The sequence below is a fragment of the Hibiscus syriacus genome, unplaced genomic scaffold (assembly GCF_006381635.1).
Source record: "Hibiscus syriacus cultivar Baekdansim isolate YM2019G1 unplaced genomic scaffold, ASM638163v2 tig00110450_pilon, whole genome shotgun sequence".
In the NCBI taxonomy this organism is placed as follows: Eukaryota; Viridiplantae; Streptophyta; class Magnoliopsida; order Malvales; family Malvaceae; genus Hibiscus; species Hibiscus syriacus.
Genome location: NW_024062743.1, coordinates 133,506 through 159,619, shown reverse-complemented (window position 1 = coordinate 159,619; position 26,114 = coordinate 133,506). Strand labels below are relative to the sequence as shown.

The window sequence follows — 26,114 nt, the reverse complement described above, 5'->3', positions numbered from 1 at the left end:
TGAAAAGTCAATATGACACATCAAATTCGTATCTGGATCGGGTACGGGTTGGATGTGTTACATTTATTGGTATCAGAGCTTAGGTTGAGTCAAGTTTTCGAAATAGACCAGCCGATTGACCGTAAAAAATGTTTGGTTTGTACATGCCAACGAAATAACAAAAATCTCTGATATGATAGTATAATGAGTATGATGTCTTTGATAAATTAGTTAAGTGATAATATCTTAGTAGATGTTAGACTACGAGGACTCCTGAAGTGAAACATGATATGAAGTTTAGGAACATTCGTGTGTAAGTGAGAAGTTGAGAAATGTTGGATTTAAAATTGATTTAAGAATTGAAAGTGATGGTTAAATGTTTTAGGTCACAAAAGTAAGGATGAATAGTGTATAAGTCTCTACCGAGAATTCAAAATAAATTCGGTTACAGATTAGACATTTCCATTATTAAGCCCAAATAGATGGTTATTCAAGGTCAATGATTCATAAAGGTTCGGAAGGAAAGATTTTAGAGGAAACAAGTGCGAACGATTAACTTCCACAATAAGATGAAAAAACGATTCATATTGATAATGATTGCTTGTTAAAGATTGACGAGCTTCGTAGTTAAAAGTATAGAAACATTTCTTTTTAAATTTGATAGAATATTAGAATTTGAAGAGATTAAGGCTAGTTCGGTGAAATATTTTGAAGTTGAACCAGGTTTCGTTGATATTTATGTGCTAGGGAATCGAATTCCTAATTGTACCCGAAAGCCAACGATAATTGTATTTTTCAATAATATTGGATTTGATAAAGATAAAGGAAAGAGATGAAGTACAATATGGATAAATGGTAGAAATAGTGTACGTATGAATCGTGTTTGAGTGGAAATTTGAAAAGTTATTTTGAATTCTAAATATCTTGGATTTAGCAGATTATTTTAAAGATTCAATTAAAACTCTTAATGACCCCTACCTACTAAGCAAGTTATTAGTAAATGATGCAATAATTATTTGGATTAGTAATAATGCAATGAAGGTAATAATAAGACCAGATGGAAAGTGATGGTTTGGAAAGTAAGTAACAGAAGTAATTGGAATGTTATAGAGAATATTTGAAAATGATTCTATTGGTAAAGAAGACAAATTAAGCGGGTTTTGCTAGAATTTGAAATGTGTATGTAGATAGGAAATTTTTAATTGATAGTAGATCAGGAATTAGAACAACAAGTTATGTTCAAAGAAAATTTGGTAAACGGGATTGAAAGATCCGCCAGAAATTGTACAAGTTGAATAAGAAAAAGCAATTTATTGTTAGATATGTAATTCAGTCTAGTCTTTAATGGATTACACGGAGAAATTTTAAGTATAAGGAATAATACATAATAGTGTTATTTACAAGTAGTGTAGATTACCAAAGTTAAGAAGGTGCAATAAACTTTGCAATTAGTATTGATTATAAGTTATATGGTGATAATTTTCATATCGTTATGGAAAGGATATTGTAGTAAGAAGAATAATAGATGATCTATGTTACAAGGAAGTTTTTGAATTAAGAAGGAAATTTTCCTTAGTTATGAGTAAATGTTAACAAATATTGTACTTTCTTAAAGAAGATGGAAAAGTATTGGATCAACTGCATTAGTGATAAAGAAGGGAAACTTGAAGTGTTGGTTAAATTATAAAGTCGAAAGTAAAAAAAAAGGATAAGACTTACTAAGGATTTTAAGTGAGTTATTGAAATTAATATGTTACTTCGATTGGTTGTTGGAAGAAGAAGATATCACCAGGAATGCAAAGGTAAAGTTCAAGTTTATTTTTTTAGAATAAAGGATGAATATATGAGTACATATTAATGATAGAACATGAAATCAAGGAAAATGGAGGAGTATAGGGTATATTAAGGTAATAAAGAAATAAGAAAGTATTTTCAATCTGGAAGGAAATAAAGACATAAGAAATTAAAGTGAATGGTTTAGAGGAGTAAATATGACAAGGGTTCTAAAGCGGTATAGCCTATAAGTTTGGCATGTTGGTAAATTGAAAATAAGATATTAAATAAATTTGGAATAAAAGTAAACAATTCTCAGTTCTAAGTGGGAATGAGAAAGTTGTTATGAACTTTTTATCAGGTTTGCTTTTAGTACCTAGTAAAAAAGACTCAAATTGGGCGAGTATGGATAGATAGACTAAGTCAGCACACTTTGTTCCAGTTCAAGGTAACTATTCTATGGATAACTATGTTAAATTGTATATAAAGAAATTGGTTGACTGCATGAAAAGTATGTCTCAATTGTATCTGATAGTGATTTGGAATTTATTTCAACATTTTTGGAAGTTTTTGAACAAGGCCTTAGAAACTCGACTTAACTTAGCTTTTCTTTCCATACACGGACATATAATTTGTTTGGGCAGATTATTCAGGTTTTAAAAGATATGCTAATGGTGTGTGTGATGAAGGGTAAAAGATCGGAAGAGAATTTAATGCTAAGTTGACCAAGTGTGATATTGATTTATCTAATGTTGTATTACCTAGCCATATAGACTCAGCTAAGGGGATAAATATTTATATCAAGGAAACACGAGATATAGTTGAATGATAGATTTCAAGGAATGTTTTCGAATTTCAAAGTTCTTGGGATTTGTTGGTTATTATTGAAGGTTCTTAAAGAATTTTTTCGATGATTATTTTTCCTCTGACCAAGCTTTTGAGGATAGAGAGGTTACTTATTTAGACTGTTAAGTATCAAGGAAAATTTTAAGAGGGTAAAACGAATACCGACATAAGTAATATAGTTAGAATTTGGAAAAGATTATGTAAATAATAGTAATGCATCTTATAATGATTTAGGATATGTATTGATACAAGAGGAAAAAGTTTTAGTTTTTCTACAAAGTAATTACAAAATTAAGTAAGAAATCATCTGAATCCTGATTTCGAGTTGGTAATACTTGTAGATATTTTGTTGGGATAACACCTCTATCTACATGATGAATGAAATTATACTTATACGGATCTCAAAGGTCAAGAATATGTGTTGAATTAAAGGAGTGAAAAGAAAGGAAATAGATTAAATACTTTGAAGAATGAGGATATGTTTATCAATACAAACATGAAAGGTTAATGTGGTAACTGATATGACGGGTTAAAAGACAATTTATACTTTGAGAAGTGTTGAATATGTGATTGTCTATAAAACAAAGATGAATTTTAGTGCTTGTCAAATATAGAATAAGTACAAAAAAGGGAGAAATTAAAGAATTAAAGTCTAATGAATGTTAGATGCCATGAAAAAGAGTTGTCATTGACCTTGTTCTTAAATGACTGACTTGTCAGCAAGTTTAAGAAAGGTATCAATATATCATCATATGAAGTTCTTCATAGAAGAAGTGTTGGACACCATTAAATTGATTAGAATTAAAAGATCGAGAGTTTATGGGGCTAGATCTAATCAAAGAAGTTGAAGAAAAAGTGAAGATTATTCAAGATAATCTTAAGATAGTTAATGATCAACAAAAGTCCTACGTAGATTTGAAGAGAAATGAGATTGAATTTCAAGTAGGTGATAAAGTGTTTTTCAAAGTCGCGCCTTGGAAGAATATTCTCCATTCTAGACGCAAAGGAAAGTTCAGTCCTAGATTCATTAAACCTTATGTGATCTTAAAAAGAGTTGGACCAATAACCTATCAGTTAGCATTGCCACCAGAATTGGAAAAGATTCACAATGTCTTTCATGATTCAGATCTTTCTCACATCACAACGTCGGAAGAGTTAGAAGTTTCATCTAACCTGACCTATGAAGAAGAACCAGTACAGATTTTAACGTATGAAGTTAAACGACTAAGAAATAAGACGGTTCCATTAGTTAAAGTTCTTTGGAGAAATCAAAAAGTGGAGGCGACATGGGAACGTGGAGAGGATATGAGAAGACAATTCCTCATCTCTTTGTACAGTGAAAATTCAAGGACGGATTTTCTTAAAGGGGAGAATTGTAATACCCCAAACATTGAGTCAGTGACTAAAATGTAATGATTTAAATTTTATGGTTTGATTTGAATAAATTGAAAAGTTCAAGGATTGATTTTGGAATTTGTGTCTAGGACTTATTATCAAAGATGGAAGAATGGAAGGGAAAAGAGGTCTTTTAGCATTAATGAATTTAAAGTTCATTTCTTAAGGCTATATAACATGTGATAAAAAAAGAAGAAAGAAAGGAAAAATCTGGAAGCTCTTATTCTTCTCTTCCACCGTAAAACTCCTTTTCCAATGTGAGTTCTTTTGAAGTTTGTTAATCCTTTCATTTTTGGGTTGGTTTTGAAGCTTTAAGCGGTATAGAAACTTAAGGAAAGCTTTTAGGATGAAAAGAAACTAAGAGTTGGTGAATTAATGATGAATTAGTAAAATGGGGTTTTAAGTGAATGGATGAAATTTTCTTAGTAATTGGATTCTAAAAGCATATTTGACTTGTCAATGGTGTGAATAAGAAATTTGAAGTCTTAGAAATGATTAAGAACATATTTGAATATTTGGAATGATTTTTAGTTTTAAGTGTTCAATAGAGAATTTGGAAGTTAAAAGGTAATTAATGGATATAAGTTAGTTGTGATAAATATTAGTAAGTTTAAGGGTTTGATTGGAGCTAAAAGTATAAGATTTAGGATAAGTGTGGGTAAAATTTGAAGTCAAAAAGGTAAAATATGGGTAATGGTACCGGTACTGGAAGAACAATACTAATACTATTAGGTTAAATTGAAAGAAATAATATGAATTGGATGAACATTATCGATACTGATTGAAGTAGTATCGATACTGATGTGGAGGTATTGATACCAGGAGTAAGGTATCGATATTGTAATTGAAAAGGAAATTCCATAATGCCAAAATAATATCGATACTGAAGTGGGTATCGGTACCATAGAAGAGAAGTATTGGTATTGTTGGTCTAGTACCGATGTTATTCATTCTGAAATTTTAAATGAGGGATTTCATTTCGATTATGAAAGTGCTAATTGGTTATTCGTTAATGAAAATTCGGTATTGATATTGGACATGTCTATGTGTAGATTTTATCAAAAGCGTATCGGACAAATTGGCATAGTAAGAGATTGAACAAGAGGAAAAAGGATTTCGTTTAGGATTTACGCGAGGCAAAGGTGAGTGCATTTTATTTATGCTTTCAAAGTATGGAATGAGGAAGACTTGCGATGAGTCAACCTCGGATAATTTGGAAAGAAATTGTTTATTATATATATTTTACCTTGTTTTGTTAAATGCTTTTTTGAATGATTTTGGGTATGAATTACCCAAACTATTTTATATGCTAAGTTCTTTTTATCACATGTGAAATATTTTAATTATATTGATTATGCGAATGATTTCAATGGAAAACAACAAATAATTTTGAATTAAGCCAATGTATGATTATATGATATATATGAATATGTTCTACGTGAGATTGTTATAAGTGAAAATATCCTATGTGAAAATGTCTATATGAAAATGTGCTAAGTGATCGTAGTCTATGTGACTAAAAGATACATGAATAATAAATATGAATTAATTATATGGAATAAGCCCAAAGTATATTTTAGGAGAATTAGGGGTATAGTTGGCATGCCAAAAGTCGAGGGTTCTACGCGGTCCTTCATGACAAATTCTACGTGGTCCATCGGGACAAATTTCTACGTGGTCTTTTGGGACAAATCTATGTGGCACTTCGGTGCATATTCTACGTGGCACTTCAGTGCAAATTATATGAGCAGTGGTGACTGCAATTAGTGCACGACCTCAATGTACTCACATACCTTGAGTTCTCAATGATATACGTTGGGCTAATAAAAGAAATTAATATAATTTGACTAATCTATAATAGTATAATATGTTTTCATGAATGGTCTATTGGTTTTTATATGAAATGTGTTCAAGGAAATGTATAAGCAAGTGTCAAATGGATACAAGTTAATTAATGTTGAATAGTAGATGTTATAAATTATGAAGAGTATGAAGTTTTTATAAATAAATATTTCTTTTGGAAATATTTAAATAAATGTTTTATTGTTTTATTATACTCATTATGCCTCACTAAGTCATAGACTTAGCGTGTGATTGTTTTCACATGTAGGTTCAAAGAGATTTAAGGAGTAATTCGAATAAGCTAGGACATGATAACATACCTATGAAGATTATTAGATCAGTGAAATTTGAATTGTATATGTTTTTGTTTTGGAAATTTTGGTTGGCATGTATCATAAATGTTTAAATCGTAGATGCTCTGATATGTATTTTAACTAAGTTTATTAAGTTTGTTTTCATTGTCAAGTTTTAATCGCATTTTTAAAAAGTCAAAGTTTTGAAAAGTCAATTCGACACCTCGGATTCGTATACGGATCGGGTACGGGTTGGGTGTGTTACAAAACCTACCACTATTAGGGTGATAATTTCTCTTACTTTGACAAAAGGGTAGTTGCTTCAACAAGTAGATATTAAAAATGCATTTTTAAATGGCATTTTGTTTGAGGAAGCTTATATGACTCAACCTCTTGGGTATGAGCAAGATGATGACATCTTAGTATTAAACTAAATAAAGCTATCTATGGGCTTAAGCAAGCTCCTCGAGTTTGGTTTGAAAACATTAGAGAATACTTAACATCTGAAAGGTTTGACTTGGCAAAGTTAGATTTTTCTCTTTTTGTTAAGACACTTAGAATTGTGTGGCGTACATGTTAGTATACATTGATGATATAATTCTTACTGGGATTGATGTTAATGAGGTTCAAAGTTTTGTTATAAAGCTAAACAATCAATTCTCTTTGAACGATCTTAGTTCTATTGGCTTCTTCTTGGGAATTAAAGTTTGTTATGATTCAGGTGGTTTAGTGTTGAGCGAGCAGACATACATTTGTTATTTGTTGCAGATAGGGGTGTTCATTAATCGGTTAAAAATTGAATCGAAATTTTTTTGTTAATCGATTAGTTAATTTAATGTTCATTCGATTAACGATTAATAGGGTTTTTCAAAGTTCAGTTATGGGTTAATTCGGTTCGAAATTCATTAATTAACCGAATTAATCAAAATTTTTAAATATTTAATATACTATCTATATAATTTATATATTATTTAACTTTAGGAGTGTTTAAATTTAGGTTTTTACTAAATTAATCGATCGAATTAACTGAATTAACTGAAAATATATAATATGTATTATTTAAAATTTTGGTTAATTTAGTTAATCAACCAAATTAATTGAATTTTGTTCAATTCGGTTAATCGAAAAATTTCAGTTCAATTAACGATTAAAGGTAAAATTTTTGGTTAATGGTTTTTGGTCAATTTGGTTTGATTGGTTAACCAAACCGAATGATTGAACACCCCTAGCTGCAGAAGAGTGGGTTCGATGAAGCAACAGAACTTTACACTTGTAACACCCTAAACTCGATTGGCCTAAAGTGTCACACTGAGCTGCTGAGGTAACCCCTGATTTTTTTAAAACATGTTCATTTCCTTTTTTTTTTCAAATATATTGATGTTAGAGTATGCCCAAAGACCAATCATATGATGATTGTAATAATACATTTATTTACCGATTTTATTGAATAAAGACATTATCACTACTATTTTCAGTTATATATTTATGTTTAACATAAACTGAAAGATAATAAAGTCCATATAATGACATTATTATTATTATTATTATTATTATTAAAAGATCCATAGTCAAGTATTATTATGGGCATGAACAATAATAATACGTTTAAGACTAACATGTTATTGATTGATGACAACGAGTTGTCATTGACATAGATATGTCAGAATTGATACATGCTTATATTTTAAAAGAAAAATGTATTGGATTGACCCACCATGAGCATATGTCTTGGATTATTATGTGACGGTCATAGCATTGCTCACGGTAATGACTATATGTATGATCCTCAGACTTGATAACAATGTTATCCCAACATATATTGTTGTATGTTCTGATACAGTTAAACATGCTCCGTATCTGGTTGCACTATAAAGACTGTTATTGAATATATCTCGATATATATAGTGGGGTGTGTATGATTAAGATAGTATATGTCCTTCATACATGATAGGAAATATATCACTTGTCACTTGATTGAGTGAGACTATAAATGCATGGTCATGCTCGAATAATTTGATATGAGACATCACAAATTATTCGTTAATTATAGTCTACTCTAGATATCAAGAAACAATAAATGGGCTATACAAGTGTGACTATTCCAAGACTTGTGCCTATTCTAGATATAAAGGACAAAAGAATGTAATACATAAAAGAGTTAATCAAGAAGATGATATGTCGAATCATAATTTCTTGTAACTTAGGTGACAATGATATATTGCTAGATGTCACTTATTGTATGTAATATTATAATTGTTCTAATAATTACTACTAATGTTACAAGAACCTATAAGGTCACACCCTAGGATTGAAATGAGAAAAGATGTATAATTTGTTGTACGTTACTAAAATATATATAGAGTTAATATATATATATATATATATATATATATATATATATATATATATATATTTGATATAAATATGATTTTAATTATCCCAAATATTGTAAGTAAACATTAAAAGAATTTAATTTTGATTACAACTCTTTTAATATATATTTAATTCGGAATAATTAAATAAGAGTTTAAATAAACGTTAAAGATTGTAATTCGAATTATAAGTCTTTAATGGATATTTAGTTTGAATTAATTAAATAAGATTTTAATTAATTCGAAATAACTTAAAATCTATATAATATGTTAGAGTAACTCGTATATTTAAAGTGGGGTAAGGTCTAATAGCCGTTTTTCTCAAAACTGTTTTTGGGAAAAGTAAATTTTGCTCTCAATCGGGTGAACTGAGTAGAGGCCGAGACGTATTTTCGTGGAGGCTTACGATTCGAACCAATTGTGATCATCATTAGTCACTGTTGTCTTTATTTTTGTGAAATGAGCCTCCACGTGAAATCATTTTAGATCACTGATGAGACCGTCAAGTTTTTGTTTTTCGTGGAGGCTTGCGTATTTAGATCACTGGTGAGACCGTCAAGTTTTTGTTTCCGCTGCGCCATGGGGTGCACCGATGGTCCCAAAAATTGAATGGTATTATAATAAAACATAAATAACTTTATAAAATCATTTTACAAAATCGAAGCTCCGTGACACATAATTTAAAACAAAATAATAAAACTTGAATTTTACAACTCAAATACATAGTAAGGTTCTATGAATACACATGCCCACTAAAGCTATAGTACAATACTCTGTCGGAGATGTTGAAAGTCATGCTGTGACGATGCTCCACGAACTAACCAAGCTACTGACCTACCAACGGAAAACATCCAAAGGCTGAGCTTACAAAGCCCAACAATATAATCGCTAATCTAGAGTAGCATAAGAATTCATAAACATAGGCATGCTGAAGACATGGTACTAAGTAGTAGGTGCATGCATGACCTAGATCAAGTTCTACCTACTTAAGGCTTTACTGCACTATCATTGAAGTAGGGGTCTCATGCTTCCCTTAATCATCTGCTAAGGGCCTCATCATGAGTGCAGCTCTAAAGGGTTTCTAACCCTAACAACTGAACATGCTATGCATTACCTAAATGTGACATTGGTACTCATGTGCATTATCTGAATGCAAATCTGACTATATGGTCTCATATAGCTCTCACACACTAGTTACTGAGGGAATCCCGGTGTCACATAGCATCGAATTAATTCCTAAAAACATACTGAATGATCTCATGGTCCTTACATAGCCATCAAGTAGATCACTAAGGGGAACCTGGTGTCACATAACATCGATATAATTCTCGCACGAACTGAAGCATTGGTTTGGTCTCACATAGCATTCAAGCAAAGCTTTAACATATGTGACATACTGAACTGAAATAACTAACCATGCAGATCTAAGGCCTGTAGGTAACATAATACTAACATTGCTAACCCACTCCTCGCGAGTGTTCGAGTCTCGCACACTAGTTAGCCCCTGAAGTGCCTCATTCACTAGTAATGCCCCACTAGGGCAACTAAGGTAACTTCAGTACACCTTAACATAGCTTGACTCACTAGAGTAAATTCATCTAGAATGTTAGGCGATGGCTTACATATTATTTGAAGTGCCTCGTGCACTAGTAATGTTACACTAGTTGCTATCTCGTTCGTTCTCTCATCTAGAATGGTAGGCGAAGGCTTACTTATTATCTGAGGAACTGGATAGCTCGATATCTGGATTGGGTTTATTTATGAGTATCAGTACTCTAATCGATCTATCGTATTTTCCTTCAGAAATTCTTAAACTGAGAATGACGACTTACTTTTCCTAGGTTCATTGACATTCTCAAATTTCATATTTTTTTGCAACCATTGAATCTAACATGATCATCGTACCGCTTATCAGATTTCTCTTATAATGATCCTCGGTTCTGACTATTCATATTCGACCTCGTTCAAAGATACTTTGGCATATTACAATTAATATGGTTACATCTGATGTAACCCACTCTTGCGAGTGTTTCTAGGTATACTTAGTCGTTTATGTCCCTTACGGACTAAGTCTTACTATTATGGATCATCCTTAGCTCTTACGGACCTTAAGCGAGTCAAATCTAACCTTCCAAAGCGAGTATTATCGATACTCTTCTTGTATTACTGATACCCTAGGGTTAAGTATCGATACCCTTATGAGTATCGATACCAAAAATGTATTATGTTTCAAAATGGGGCCCCAATATCGATACTGTCACCCTGAGTATCGATATTGAAGAGGCAGTATCAATACTCCCCTTCGCAATTGTTGAGTTAATCGATTGACGGAATTGGCCAAGAGGGGGGTGAATTGGCAATAAAAATTTTGGTGGAAGCTTTTGCAGAAAATTGAAAGAAATTGCACAGCGATTTAGAGTGGTTCGACTTTCTCAACCAAAGTCTACGTCCACTACCTTAGCTATCCACACTAAGGATTTTCCACAAATTCACTAATTTGTCTTTGTTTTGAGGACAAAGAGTAACCTTACAAACCCTCAATAATTATACCCCAAATTCTTGAGAACACTCTCCCAAAGAGAACAATACAAATTTGCAAACTTACAAGGAAATCCTCACATGGTAGATTGTTTGCACAATTCTAGAACAAAGAAAAGAACACTCAAGAATGAATACAATTGAGCACAATAAGTGTTCTTGAAAGCAAAATGAATATTGAATGAAAAATAGGCTTGAAAGGCTCAAACATGAGGTTTGATGCTTTCTCTTTGATTCTAGTTGCTCGATGTTTCTTGTTATTGATCAATGGCTTCTAAGCTTGCTTAAATACACCTTGAATCACTTCTGAATGTTGGGGATCATTAATGAAGATAATATAGCCGTTTTAGTGTGAAATCAATTAATAAAACAGTTTGAAGCATGGGGGGAATCGGTACCCCTTAAGGGGAATCGGTTCCCGAAGTGTAAAATTCAAATATTTCGACCGTTAAACAGGGGGAATCGGTACCCCCTAGGGGGGAATCGGTACCCCCTGGGGGGGAATTGGTTCCCTCCGAGCATACTGGAATTCTCGGAGCCAAACCATTCAGGGGAATCGGTACCCTCTTAGGGGGGAATCGGTTCCCTCTGAGCAATCTGAAATTTTTGGCTTTGAGATGGTTTGAAATATTTTGTAAAATCGTTTTGAAATTATTTTAAGATTAAAACTTAATTTTACACTTGAGTAAGGATTAAAAATGACATTTGAAAGATTTGGAGTAATATTTTGATATTCGAATAATTATATGGAATATACTTAGAAAATCTTTTTGGAAAATCTTAAAATTCATTTAACTTAATTTGTTATATCGAAATATCAAAATGTTTTCAACAATCTCCCCCTTTTTGATATAACAAAATATTTTAGTAATTTTAAGATTTTGAAATCAAGTTTTGAAATTACTCCCCCTTACTTTAACACTTCTCCCATTTAAAACACTTAACACTTCTCCCCCTTTTTGTTAAATCAAAAAGACATTTAAAAAAAATTAAACAAGGTGTTCAAATCATTTGGCCAATTATATATAGTTTAAGCTGCTAAGATCACAAGCAAGATAAACGTTAGCCATTAGTTTCATAATCAATATTCATAATTAATGTGACATGGCAAAATTGGTTATATATCTAACATGATGTAAATGATGCAATAATGAATAAATTTAACCACACAATATATAAGTTCAAACATCCAAACAAATCCAAAGTCTAACAATCCACAAAATCAAACATTCCAAAATATTCAAAATGTTGAAACAATAATCTTTTAGTTCAAAGTTCTAAAGCTAAACACAAAATCAAACATCCGGATCGAGAGGAGGAAAACGAGCTCGCATAGCAGCCATCTCATGTGAGAGTGCATCAATACGTTCATTCATCGAAGCGTTGTTTGTGCGCATCTCTCGGAGAATTTCTAATTGTTGAGCTCCCATTGTGGATAAATGGGACTCTATAGAAGTAAAGCGCGAATCTATGGTAGCATATCGGAAATCGAATGTCTCCATAAAAGATTAAAAATATGGAGGCATTTGATGTGTTTGTTGTGCTTGCTCCTCGGGCTGTTCCTCAGGCTGTTCAGGCTCATCTTCGGCTTCATCGATGTCTCGCATTAATTGTTCAAGCTCGGGATCGTCGTCAGCTTCTGGTGGAGCTCGTGAAGAACTTGCTCCCGGAGTATTTTCAGAAGATCGAACCCATTCACCGGTTTCCTTATCCTTTACCCATCCCGCTCTCATTAAGGAAAGAAGATTAATTTGTTTCTTTAGAGGACAGGAGGCATCTAAACCTACTTTAGAAAATAGATTACTTAAAATGTAACCGTAAACTAGAGATGAACAATGTTTCTTGTTAGGAACAAGATTTACGGTTTTAACAATTTCAGCAAAAATGATCTGAGGTAGGTTAATTTTAATACTGTTTTCGAAACAATGTAACCACCAAAGATCCAAGGCTCTAAGAGTAGAATAACGACCTCCGGATGGTCGAAACCACCAAGAAATCATTAGGTGAAGAAAACGTTCAAGAAGGTCTAAGACACTCGCACTATCCCTTCTTTAATAACGAGAACCTAAAATTTGTTTTTCATTTGAAATATCATCGTTATCTAATCCTAATGCCTTGGCTATGTAAGCCGAGTTAATATGTAAGAATTGTCCTAGGAGGTAGGAACGAACTTCTATGGTCTCAGTTTGAGCTCGATTTTTAACACAAATGACATTAGAATAAAAGATTCAAACAAGTTGATGGTAAACTATAGGTTCAAGGTCACAAAGTTTATCGAATTTCCACTCTTGTAAAAGAGGAAGATATTTAAAATTAATATCTAACATAGCTTGACGAGAAGGGATACGTTCTTCTCTAATTTTGTAATTCGAAATATTGATAATACCAAAAACGATGATTTCTGGGACCAGGATGAATGAAGCATGAATTTTGGATAGTTAAATTGGGATCAACTGGATTAGGATTAGGAATTGGAATTTTAGGAATATGAGAAGGATATGGAGGTGGATTTGGTTGACGGTGTGAGCGACTAGATGATGACCTAGTACGTTTAGGATTGGACACGATGTAGGAAATCGGAATAGAATGGATAACCTGCAATTTAGAAAACACATGTATGCAATTCAATCAATCCCAAAACTCAATTGAGTCCTTAATATTTCAAGGTTCACTAAATCAATCCTAATGGGCAAAGTTTTTGAAAACTATTGAAAAATAAGATTTTGAAAAACAATATATGTATAGTTTTCATAACAACAACATAATTCGATTAAATCACAATAATTTGAAAAACATTTTTTTTATTTCAAAAATTTCTAAATTTTTAGAAAATTCTTGTGTTTTTTATGAAATTAGTTGTAATATCTAGTTTCTAATCACTAAACAATCAATGGTCGATCACTATTTCTATCTAGAACTAATTAAAACTAGTCCTATGTTCAAAATCAATGAAATAGAGAGTTTAGAAAAATTTACCTTGAAAGATGAGATTGAGTGGATTTTGATGTTGTTTGCACGATTTTAATGATGCTAGCAGGTTTAGAAGATGATATTTGAAGTGAATTCTAATTAAAAACGTTGTTTTGAGGCAAGAATAGAGATTTAAGAGAGTAGAGGGGAGAAACGACAGAAGAGAAGAGAAGAGATGTTTTGAGCCAAAACCAAGGGTTCTACCTGATAAAACCAGAACCCAGGGGGGTATCGATTCCCTGTGGGGGGAATTGGTTCCCCTTCAAAGGGGGAATCGGTTCCCTCATGGGGGTATCAATTCCCTCTGCACCAAAATACTAAAATCTGATTTTAAACACACAAAATGCTAAATTAATTTTCTTTAGTGGTATTGGCAACTCATATTTTGAAAATTAATCATGTTCAAACAATTAAATTAATCCTTAAACGATATTTGAACATAAAATTAATTTTTCATCAAGAATCATAAACTCTTCCTAACTAATAGCAATGAATGCAATCAAAAATTACTATTCTAAGCATTTTTCATTTGGTCTTTAAAAGTGTTAAAATTATTTTAAACACTAAGTAAAGATAGGTTGGCAAACCTAATTCTCTCCTAAGTGTGCAAAATGTTTCCTTGTCTAAAGGTTTTGTAAAGATATCCGCTAATTGGTGCAAAGTATCAACCAATTCTAGAAATACATCTTCCTTAGTGACATGGTCTCTAATGAAGTGATGTCTTATTTCAATGTGCTTAGTTCTAGAGTGTTGGATGGGATTTTTAGTGAGACAAATAGCACTAGTATTGTCACACTTGATAGGAATGGTACCAACTTCAATTCCATAATCAAAAAGTTGTTGTTTCATCCATAAAACTTGTGCACAACAACTACCAGCTGAAATGTATTCGGCTTCAGTGGTAGATAATGCAACACAATTTTGTTTCTTTGAAAACCAAGAAATCAGCATATTTCCAAGGAATTGGCAAGTACCGGATGTGCTTTTCCTATCTAATTTGCATCCTCCATAATCCGCATCAGAAAAAGCATGCAAGCTAAAGCTAAAGTGTCAAGGATACCAAAGTCCTAAACTAGGAGTGTCCTTAAGGTATCTAAAGATTCTCTTAACAGCTAGTAAATGTGATTCCTTAGGGCATGATTGAAACCTAGCACATAAGCAAACACTAAACATAATGTCCGATCTACTTGCAGTTAGATAAAGTAGAGATCCAATCATTGACCTATATAATTTAACATCTACACATTTACCTTCTTCATCTAAGTCAAGATTTGTTGAAGATCTCATTGGAGTGTCATGCGGTTTGCCATTTTCCAGTCAAAACTTTTTGAGCATGTCTTTGACGTATTTAGCTTGATTGATGAAGATGCCATCTTTTCTTTGCTTGATTTGGAGTCCCAAGAAAAATGAGAGCTCCCCCATCATGCTCATTTCGAATTCACTTTGCATTAGCTTAGAAAATTCTTGACAAAGAACATCATTAGTAGAACCAAATATTATATCATCAACATAAATTTGAACTACTAATAAATCTTTACCTTTATGCTTTAAAAACAATGTAGTGTCAACCTTCCCTTTTGAAAAACCTTTTTCAATTAAAAAATTTGACAATCTTTCATATCAAGCTCTAGGAGCTTGTTTTAAACCATAAAGTGCTTTTGTCAATTTAAGAACATGATCCGGAAATTTTAAATCTTCAAAACCTGGAGGTTGTTCCACATACACTTCTTCCTTTATAAAACCATTTAAAAATGTACTTTTAACATCCATTTGATATAATTTAAATTCATGAAAACATGCAAATGCTAATAACATTCTAATTGCTTCCATCCTAGCTACGGGAGCGTATGTTTCATCATAGTCTATGCCCTCTTCTTGAGTATACCCTTGAGCAACAAGTCTAGCCTTGTTTCTCACTATATTACCACTCTCATCAAGCTTATTCCTAAACACCCATCTAGTACCTACAATAGATTTATTACTAGGCCTTTCAACTAATGTCCATACTTTACTTCTCTCAAATTGATTTAATTCTTCTTGCATACCATAATCCACTGTTCATCATTTAATGCTTCTTTAATATTCTTAGGCTCTATGTATGAAATGAATGCAACATAATTACAAATATTTCTAAGAGAAGATCGAGTTGTTACCCCTTTGGATGGATCGCCTATAATCTCACCATCCTTGACATATTTGTACTCTCTTGGATAAGATACTTCCCTTTCTTCAATGGTTGGATTCTCGAGGGGATCATGAGTTTCCTCATCTTTTGTTTCTTCCTTTGATGATGATTCTCTAACGTCATGTCTAACGTCATTTATATTTATAATCCCTACATCATCGTTAACACAAGAATCCTTCCTCGAAAGAGGATTATCATCGAAAACAACATGTATAGACTCTTCTACAACTAAAGTTCTTTATTAAATACTCGATAAGCTTTAGAATTTAAGGAATAACCCAGAAAAATTCCTTCATCACTTTTAGCATCAAATTTGCCAAGGTTTTCTTTACCGTGGTTCAAAACAAAACATTTACATCCAAAAGGATGAAAATAGCTAATGTTAGGCTTTTTATTTTTGAAAATTTCATATGGAGTTTTCTTTAAAATTGGCCTAATCATTACTCGATTTACAACATAACAAGCGGTATTTGTGGCTTCCGCCCAAAAATATTTTGGCAAATTATTTTCACAAAGCATGGTTCTAGCCATTTCTTCTAAAGTTCGATTTTTCCTCTCAACAACTCCATTTTGTTGAGGGGTTGTAGGTTCTGAAAAATTATGGCTAATGCCATTAGAATTACAAAACTCATTAAATCCAAGATTTTCAAATTCAGTGCCATGATCACTCCTAACACTAGTTATAGAGTGACCTTTATCGTTTTGGATTACTTTTGAAAATGTGATGAATTTTTCTAATGCTTCATCTTTAGTACTTAAAAATAGAACCCCAAGTATATCTAGAATAGTCATCTACCAAGACAAATGCATATTGTTTTCCACCCAAGCTAGTAGTCCTAGTTGGCCCAAAAAGATCTATATGAATCAATTGTAATACTCTACTAGTTGATACGTCATTAATGGATTTAAAAGAAACTCGCTTTTATTTTCCTTTAGCACAAGCATCACAGATTTTATCATTATCAAATTTAAGCTTAGGCAACCCTCGAACTAAATCACCTTGAATTAGCCGTTGCAAAACACTCATACTAGCATGTCATAGTCTCCTATGCCATAACCAACTATCATGTTCATCCTTAGCAACTACGCACAAATTAGTCATATCAATAGAATCTAAGTGCACCATGTATATGTTTCCTATTCTATTACCAACAAGCATAATCCAATTAGATGCAATGTCAATGACTTTACAACCATTAATATCAAACATGACATTGAATCCCTTATCACAAAATTGACTAATACTCAATAGATTATGCTTTAATCCATTCACATATAAAACATTCTTAATTTGTATGGAAGAGGTATTACCAATAGTACCAATACCTTCAATGTAACCTTTTGAATCATCACCAAAAGTCACTTCTCCTCTATTTTTGGCGTTAAGTTCAATGAAACAGTTTTTGTCTCCGGTCATGTGTCTTGAGCATCCACTATCAAGGTACCATGAATTTGGATTTATTTCCCGTGCCTTGTAGCAATGCTCCTTTTCCTACAAACATAGATTAATTTCTAATTTTTGGTACCCAAATTCTTTTGGGTCCATACTCATTAGTTTCCAAAATCCTAGTCCCCTTAGGTACCATTTGTGTAGGATATCCTTATCTTTAGTAGTAATGAGCTCTTTAGGAACCCATATACTTCTAACGATTTTTCCATTAGAGGTTCTTTGGGGACCTCTATGATTGTAGTTTTTAAAACTTTTTCTAACAAAGTTGGATTTTGAATTTTCTCCATTTTAAAAACGTTTGTTCCAACTTTATCAAAAGAAGTTTTAAGATCATCAATTTTCTTTTCATGATCATCATTGACCTTTGAAAGTAAATTTTGCAAATCCAAATTTTTCTTTTCAAACTCTTCTAGTTTGATTTGCAAATCTTTGATTTTACTTTCAAGATCGTTGTTGGTTTTGGATATGAGTTTATTTTCATTTTTCAATTTTGAAACATCATTTTTATATTTTAAAAACAATTTCTCATAATCCGTAGCCAACCCATTATATTCCTCTAATAACTCATCATAAGATAAATCATCAAAATCAGATGAGTTAGAGGTTACCTTAGAATCTTCCCCGAATGCCATCAAGCACAAGTTTGCTACTTCTTGTTCCTCTTCTTTAGAACCTTCTTCATCGCTCCATGTAGCCACATGAGCCTTGTGCTTATTCTTTGATTGACCCTTTCTCTTCAGTTATGGGCAATCATATTTGACATGCCCCGACTTTTTGCATTCATAGCAAATGATCGGGTCCTTCTCTTTTGGTTCATTTTTGAGCCTTCATTTCGTTTGAATTTTCTTCCTCGGTAAGGTCTCATCATTTTTCTGAACCGTTTGGCAAACAATGCCATTTACTCGTCATCGTCATCTTCATCCGAATCACTATTATTTTTTGTGGATTTGAGAGAAACTCCAATGTTTTTCTTCTTCTCCTTCTCCTTTGGTGTCTCTTCAATCTTATCAAGGTCCACCTCATCTTCAAGCATCATTTCATGAGTGAGAAGTGAACCGATTAGCTCTTCAAGAGTTAAGGATGTTAGATCCTTAGACTCGATGATTGTCATCTTCTTTGATTGCCACGATTTTGGGAGGGAGTAGACTAACTTCCTCACAAGTTTTTCATTTGAAATGATCTCTCCATATGATTTGAGACCATTGACAATCGTTGAGAATCTATACGTCATAGCTTTGATATCTTCATTTGGTTTCATCTTGAAATTTTCCTAGTTATGTGTTAGAATACTAATTTTAGATTTATTTACCTCATCAGTACCTTCATGAGTGGCTTGAAGTTTGTCCCATATTTCTTTGGTGGTTGTACAAGATGAAACTCTTCCGTATTCATCTGGTCCAAGAGCACAAAATATGATATGGATGGCTTTGGAGTTGATCTGGAACATTTTTATCTCTCCTTCACTCCATAATCTTGGATGAGTGAGAGGCTTGAAGTATCATTCTTCTACGACATTCCATGCTCCCATGTCACTTGCTTGAATGAAGTACATCATCCTATTTTTACAATAGGCATAATTAGCCCTATTGAAGAAAGGAGGCTTGTTGACGGGTATCGAATCGAGACCGGAGTCAAAGTTTGAAGTAGAGGTCATTGATGACTTTGATTAACGATATAACTCTTCCCGAATCGACTCAAGAGACGACTAAACCTTCAAATGAGTTAGGCTCTGATGCCAATTATTGAGTTAATCAATTGACGGAATCAGCCAATAGGGGGGTGAATTGGCAAAAAAAAATTTGGTGGAAGCTTTTGCAGAAAATTGAAAGAAATTGCACAGCGATTTAGAGTGGTTCGACTTTCTCAACCAAAGTCTACGTCCACTACCTTATCTATCCACACTAAGGATTTTCCACAAATTCACTAATTTGTCTTTCTTTTGAGGACAAAGAGTAACCTTACAAACCCTCAAGAATTATACCCCAAATTCTTGAGAACACTCTCTCCCAAAGAGAACAATACAAATTTGCAAACTTACAAGGAAATCCTCACAAGGTAGATTGTTTGCACAATTCTAGAACAAAGAAAAGAACACTCAATAATGAATACAATTGAGCACAATAAGTGTTCTTGAAAGCAAAATGAATATTGAATGAAAAATAGGCTTGAAATGCTCAAACTTGAGGTTTGATGCTTTATCTTTGATTCTCTCTTGATTCTAGTTGCTTGATGTTTCTTGTTATTGATCAATGGCTTCTAAGCTTGCTTAAATACACCTTGAATCACTTTTGAACGTTGGGGATCATTAATGAAGATAATATAGTCGTTTTAGTGTGAAATCAATTAATAAAACAGTTTGGAGCGTGGGGGAATCGGTACCCCTTAAGGGGAATCGGTTCTATAAGTGTAAAATTCAAATATTTTAACCGTTAAACAGGGGGAATCGGTACCCCCTTGGGGGGGAATCGATTCCCTCCGAGCATACTGGAATTCTCAGAGCCAAACCATTCAGGGGGAATCGGTACCCTTGGGGGGAATCGGTTCCCCCTGAGCAGTCTAGAATTTTTGGCTTTGAAATGGTTCGAAATATTTTGTAAAATCGTTTTGAAATTATTTTAAGATAAAAACTTAATTTTACACTTGAGTAAGGACTAAAAATGACATTTGAAAGATTTGGAGTAATATTTTGATATTTGAATAATTATATCGAATATACTTAGAAAATCTTTTTGGAAAATCTTAAAATTCATTTAACTTAATTTGTTATATCGAAATATTAAAATGTTTTCAACAGCAATATCGATACTCGATCCCAAATCCCTAATTTTTACCCTAATTTAACCAATATTGATACTATTCATCCCAATATCGATAGTCGAACCCTAGAAGGCTTATTTTAGGCTCGAGAATCACTCAAAAATCATCATAAAAGACTTTGTTTGGGTTCTAAACTTATTTGAAAGATTTAACAAGTTGTTTAGGGTCTTAAGGAAATAAAAACATATTTTTAACACCTAAAACGTGAATTGATTGAGAAATTAAAGATGAACCCTAAAATACTCAAATCACCAAATCTTAGAAAATACTTGAAATTTATGCAAGTTTGATACTTCAAAGGATTAGAAATAAACTACCTTGATTTTAGAAACCTGAAATGAAGCTCATTTTTCTATCAATCACTCTCTTTTATGAACTTTGATGTTTTTCAGCCCTTTCTCTAGCCAAACTTGAAAGCAAAGATTTTCTTAGCATGAAATGGAAATATGGAAGGTTAAGATATATTTTGAGGCTTAGGGAAGGATGGAAGAAATAAAAACTCTTACCTTGAGCTAAAATCTTGCTATGAAGGAGGAAGACAGAGAAAGAAGAGAGAAATGAAGAATAAGAAGAGATGGGAATAGAACCCACGTATAAGACACTTAAAAAACCCCCAAAATAAGCTTCCAAATTCTTCAATGGTAAAATTTCACTTTTACTCCTTTTCATTTTATCTCATACTCAAAAATCAACTTCTTGAGGCTAATTAGCCCAAATCCAACCTAATTAAACCCAATAACTTAAATCATGAAATCTACAGGGTCCACTTACCTCTCGGGTAAACCTGGAACTACTAGTCCAGAAATTGGGGTGTTACAACACTCCTATGGTGTCAATTTGCAAGTTTTCAGCTAGTGATGGAACTCATATCGATAATGTTGCTCAATATAGAAGTATTGTTGGTGTTTTATTGTATGTTGTGGTTACTCGGTCTGACATTATATTTTCTATTAATTGTGTGTTTAAATTCATGCAAGCACCCCCTCAATGTTTATTTTCAAGTTGTCAAAAGGTTTTTACAATATCTGCAAGGTATAATTGACTATGGTTTGTGATTCACAACATCTTCAAGGTTGTCTTTGACTGGGTTTGCTGATGTCAATCGGGGATTTGATGTTGATGACAGGCATTCCACTTCAGGATATTATATCTATTTTGAGGGTAACCTTATTTCTTGGAATTCTCGTAAGCAGTAGGTTGTTGCTAGGTTCACTATAGAGGTATCGAAGTGTTGCATCTACTGCTATTGACATGGTGTGAATTGAATCTTTGCTCAATGAGTTACATGTGGCTCCTCATGGGATGTCTACCTTTTAGTGTGACAACTCAAGCGTTGTAGTTGTTTGTGTCAATTTGGTTCTTCATTTTAAGTTCAAACACGTTGAGCTTGACTTGTTCTTTGTTCAAAAAATGGATGTTGCTGACAAGTTATAAGTTCATAAAGTCCTAGCCTATGAACAAGTGGTTGATGTTCTAACCAAATTGATGTCGCCTCTTTTGTTTCTTAAGCATAGACAGAAGCTTTTAATTACTTAACTTAGGCCATGAGAATGTGTTTAATATGGTGAAGCAATAAGGGGAATGTTGAGGTCCAGAGTGAGAAGACTATGAGAGGTTCAGAAGCAAGGTGAATGTTAGTATTGTATCTGTTAAAACGTTGGTTATGTGACTGCTAGAGTTTTCTGTTATGCATGCAATTATGAGTTTGTTAGGGTTTATTTTATTCATACAATTATGAGTTTGTTAGGGTTTTTGTTATGTATACAATTATGTTGAGTTTCTCTAGCTGCTTGTATCAATACCTAGTATTTACCTTGTGAGATTTCACAGCTTCATTAATAAAGTTCTAGACAATATTGACTCTCTTTCTCTCCCATTGCTTTCCTTTCTTTCTTTAGATAGCTCAAGTGTTATCTTATCAGAGCTAGACATGTATTTTATGAGAGAGAAGGTGAAGAGTGTAATGTTACTTGTAAACTATGTTCCGTCTGAGCATCAAACAGCGGATGGGTTTAGAAAACCACTTACTAAGTCATCCTTTTGTAACATTTCGATAGAAGATTTTATTGCAAAAGGAGTTGGAGATGGAATAGTAGAGACAATGTTAGAATAAAAGATGAGGACGTTGAATAGTCTTCATATTGTTTGGTCAATGTAAGCTTTCTGCTAAATAGTTAAGAGTAGTTGCAGCTGTTAGTTTAGTTGTTGTTCACATGTAAGTGGTCGCACTATAAAAAATCAAAGCATCGTTGTATTGATAATTCATTCAATTTCTTAATACATTGCAATTATATTCTTCTTCAGTGTATTACCAAACTCAATTAGTTATTGGGTTTAATAGATTATGAGGTAATATATATTCAGAATCATTTTAGCTATTGAGAATGCATACACATCCTACATTTGAAATTGCTCAAACTCATATTCTTTATGAAAAATAATATTCCCTTTAATCACTAAAGTCACTCAATGAATTCAAATGAAAATAATAACTTGAATGAAAGGCATTGGAACTATGAATGCGGTAAAGGGTGATTTTTGGCTATTTCCATTTATTTTTTCCTTTCTTTTTAATGTTTGATTTTCAAAAAAAGTTATAGAAGAAAGAAAGAAGAGTAAGAAAACATAATTTGAAAGATGGAAAGAGAATGGAAGCCAATTAGATGATATAGATCAAACTTGATGTTAATGGTATACGGGTTAATGATTTTTTTAATGGTTTCGAGTGATTAAAAGGTAATGTTCATAAGTTCCTTAGTCATTGACAACACAACTTATATATGAAGCTACTCGAATATAGGTCTTCAAAGGAAACAATACTCTCTTTAATCACTAAGTCCACTCAATGAGTTCAAACTAAATAGTGACTTGAATGGAAGTCGATGAGACTATAAATGTGGTAAAGGATGATTTTTTATTATTTCCATTTATTATTTCGTTATTTTTAATTTTTTTAAAGGAAAAATTATAGAAAAAGAAAAGAGAAAAAAATGAAAATTAAAAGATGAAAGGAGATTGGAGAATGGAAGGTCACGTGTTATATATTCATTGATTAATATTCTTTTACAAATATAAAAAGTAGACTTTAAATATGAATGAATATGCACCTAAATTTAGGGGATTAAATGAATTGAGTCTGAAAATGGAAAGAATAGGAAACAGACTGCATGATAAATATATATAAATGCAATCTAGAAGCTGTTAAGGAAGTTGGTCACTCGTTCTCATAAGTTGTAAAATTACATTAGCTTTCCTTTTTGCTCTGTTTGTTCCGGTTAGGGACATCTCAACTAAATGCTCGTAAACACCAAACTGAAGTGCTGCAAGAATATGACAAATTATTCAAACTCAACTCCAGAAGAACTGAGGCGGCGCACTCCTTATTCTTTGGTGTCCCATCTCTGATGATATCGACCAACATTCCGATGAATGAAAGCTTTCCAATTTCATGTCTACCTTGTGGATGAGTTGCTAGGAGCAAGAACATAGAGAGTGCCTCATCGAGCATCCTAATCCGCTTATCTTTGAGCAAGAGCTGTACTAGTGGCACAATGCCAGCATCAACAACCCTTGCCTTGTTGGCATGGTTGAGACACAAGTTGAACATGGCAGTGAGAGCATCTTTTTTGCCCATACCGTCCCGATCTCTAACAATTCAAATAGTGCGGGAATGCCTTTGGAGAGAGTGATCATTACTTTGTTATCGTCGAGCATCGATAAGCTACAGCGGAATTCTCTCTCAACTCTATACTTCCGTTTCGTAAGACGTTGATTATAGCGGTATGGCTTGTTCTTGAGCTATGAGCTTCTTGTTAGTATCATTAATGGATAAATTCAATAGAGATGTCACGTCATGCTCTTGAATTTTATGATTGGTATAGGGTAACAACCTCACCAATGATGGGATCGCGCCACAATTGGTGAACAAAACTTGGCTCTCTGGGCTCTCCTTAGAAAGCATACGAATATCCTTTACTGCCCTTAATAGTACTTCTAATTCAGTGGAAGATAGTTCTTCAACTAAAGATATGATTTCTTCCTCTTTAACAAAGGACACTTGCGAATACTCAAGATCCTCTGTACTGGGATGCTTATAATTGTTCTTCTCACGCCATTGGGTGATAAGGTTCTTGTGGGAATGATTTGGTACTACCGATAAATGAGCCAGAGTCTCCCTCATCTTCGGGCATGTCCGATTATTTGAATCAAACCATTTCTGTATGCTCTCTCTCTCTCAAATGTCTGAACCAAAGGACATTATCAAACATACAAGTTTTGCATACCTTAGCATGCTAATCATGTGTAAATTATTCAACATGATATTGTTACCTGTCCACTTTCTATAATAACTGGATCTCTCATTACTTCGAGTGTGATTGGAAAAAGGAACTCGTGAGGTATCACCAAAGATTCGAACCTCTCTAACATTTTATGCTTGATGGGTTGCTAAAAAATATTGGTTACTTCCATGCCTAAAATTCGTTTGAATTTGTTGAGAATTTCAATAATCTGCACTATACACTCTGATGTTCGGCCCTTTTCTTCGGTAAGTTTCCTTATAGCTATGGTTTCTTTCTTCAAATACTCAAAAATAATGTAAATCTAGTTTCTTGGCTAGCCTTTCTATGATGGCTATATCAGCCTTCCGTTCATTAGTTTTAGAGAATACTCCCATCAAATCGAGTGCAAGTTCCATGTCCTGCGTATGTTTTCACCGTTTCCCTCAACGTAATTGTGTCACCAGTAGCTCCACCTGAACAACATCCGAGATTTGAAATTCGAATAAATGCATCTCAAAATAAGCTTGTAAAAACAGAGACATATGACACATTTGATTCATACCTTCTCCTTTACTTCCACGGAAACATCAATTTCATCGAACGATATCTCATCAAGAACTTGGTATAAATTAACATTATCAGCAGGAAAATCTTACTGCCATCACTACAAGTTTTTAAGAAATTCTTCGCTAAACAAGGAACTTTCTTCCTCCTCGTCGAAGAATGGAAACAAACTCTTCATCCTTCTGACGAGGCTGTAACATTCTTGTCTTTGGGTGCTTCGAAAATCTCTGAACTGAGCGACGTACTCGATGAGGCCCACGCTTTTATCACGGGCCAAGAACTTAGGTCCAATACATTGATATAAGCGTCTGAAAATGAGGTTCAAAATATAATATCAAGCTTGTAAAGATAACCAGACTTGGCCCATCACTTGGAGAATGCTTACAAGTTCGTTAAGGATCAATTCCAAGGCGTCCAAGAGAAACGACGAGGGTGTTACATGTGCGATGGGGGAAATTTTATCAAGGCTCATGGATTCCAACCGAGACATGCGTGCGTATATTTTTGTAAGAAAATAATATAGAGGGTTGGGCTTACCTAGAACCATCAGATCTGGCCCGTTCCATGGAGGATTCTAGAAGGATAATATTAGGTGGGATTTACTTGATTTAAAGGATTTGGGTTAGGTGGGAATCAATTCTATCCCTTCATGTAAAACGATCTTGGCCATTGTTTGAGAGAAAGCTCAACTATAAATAGAGAGCTCTCCTCCTCATTTGTAAAGACCCATTCCATTTTTTTCTTTAAGATAGTAATATAGCTCTGAGGCATTTACTCTATACTTTCAGAGTTCTTTTGTTCCTTGTTCTC

At 33.1% G+C, this 26,114-nt stretch overlaps 1 pseudogene; it reads right to left on the bottom strand.

Moving 5' to 3' along the window:
- Positions 1-23,661: 23,661 nt before the first annotated feature.
- Positions 23,662-25,870, bottom strand: LOC120126110 (annotated as a pseudogene).
- Between the last annotated feature and the right edge of the window lie 244 nt (positions 25,871-26,114).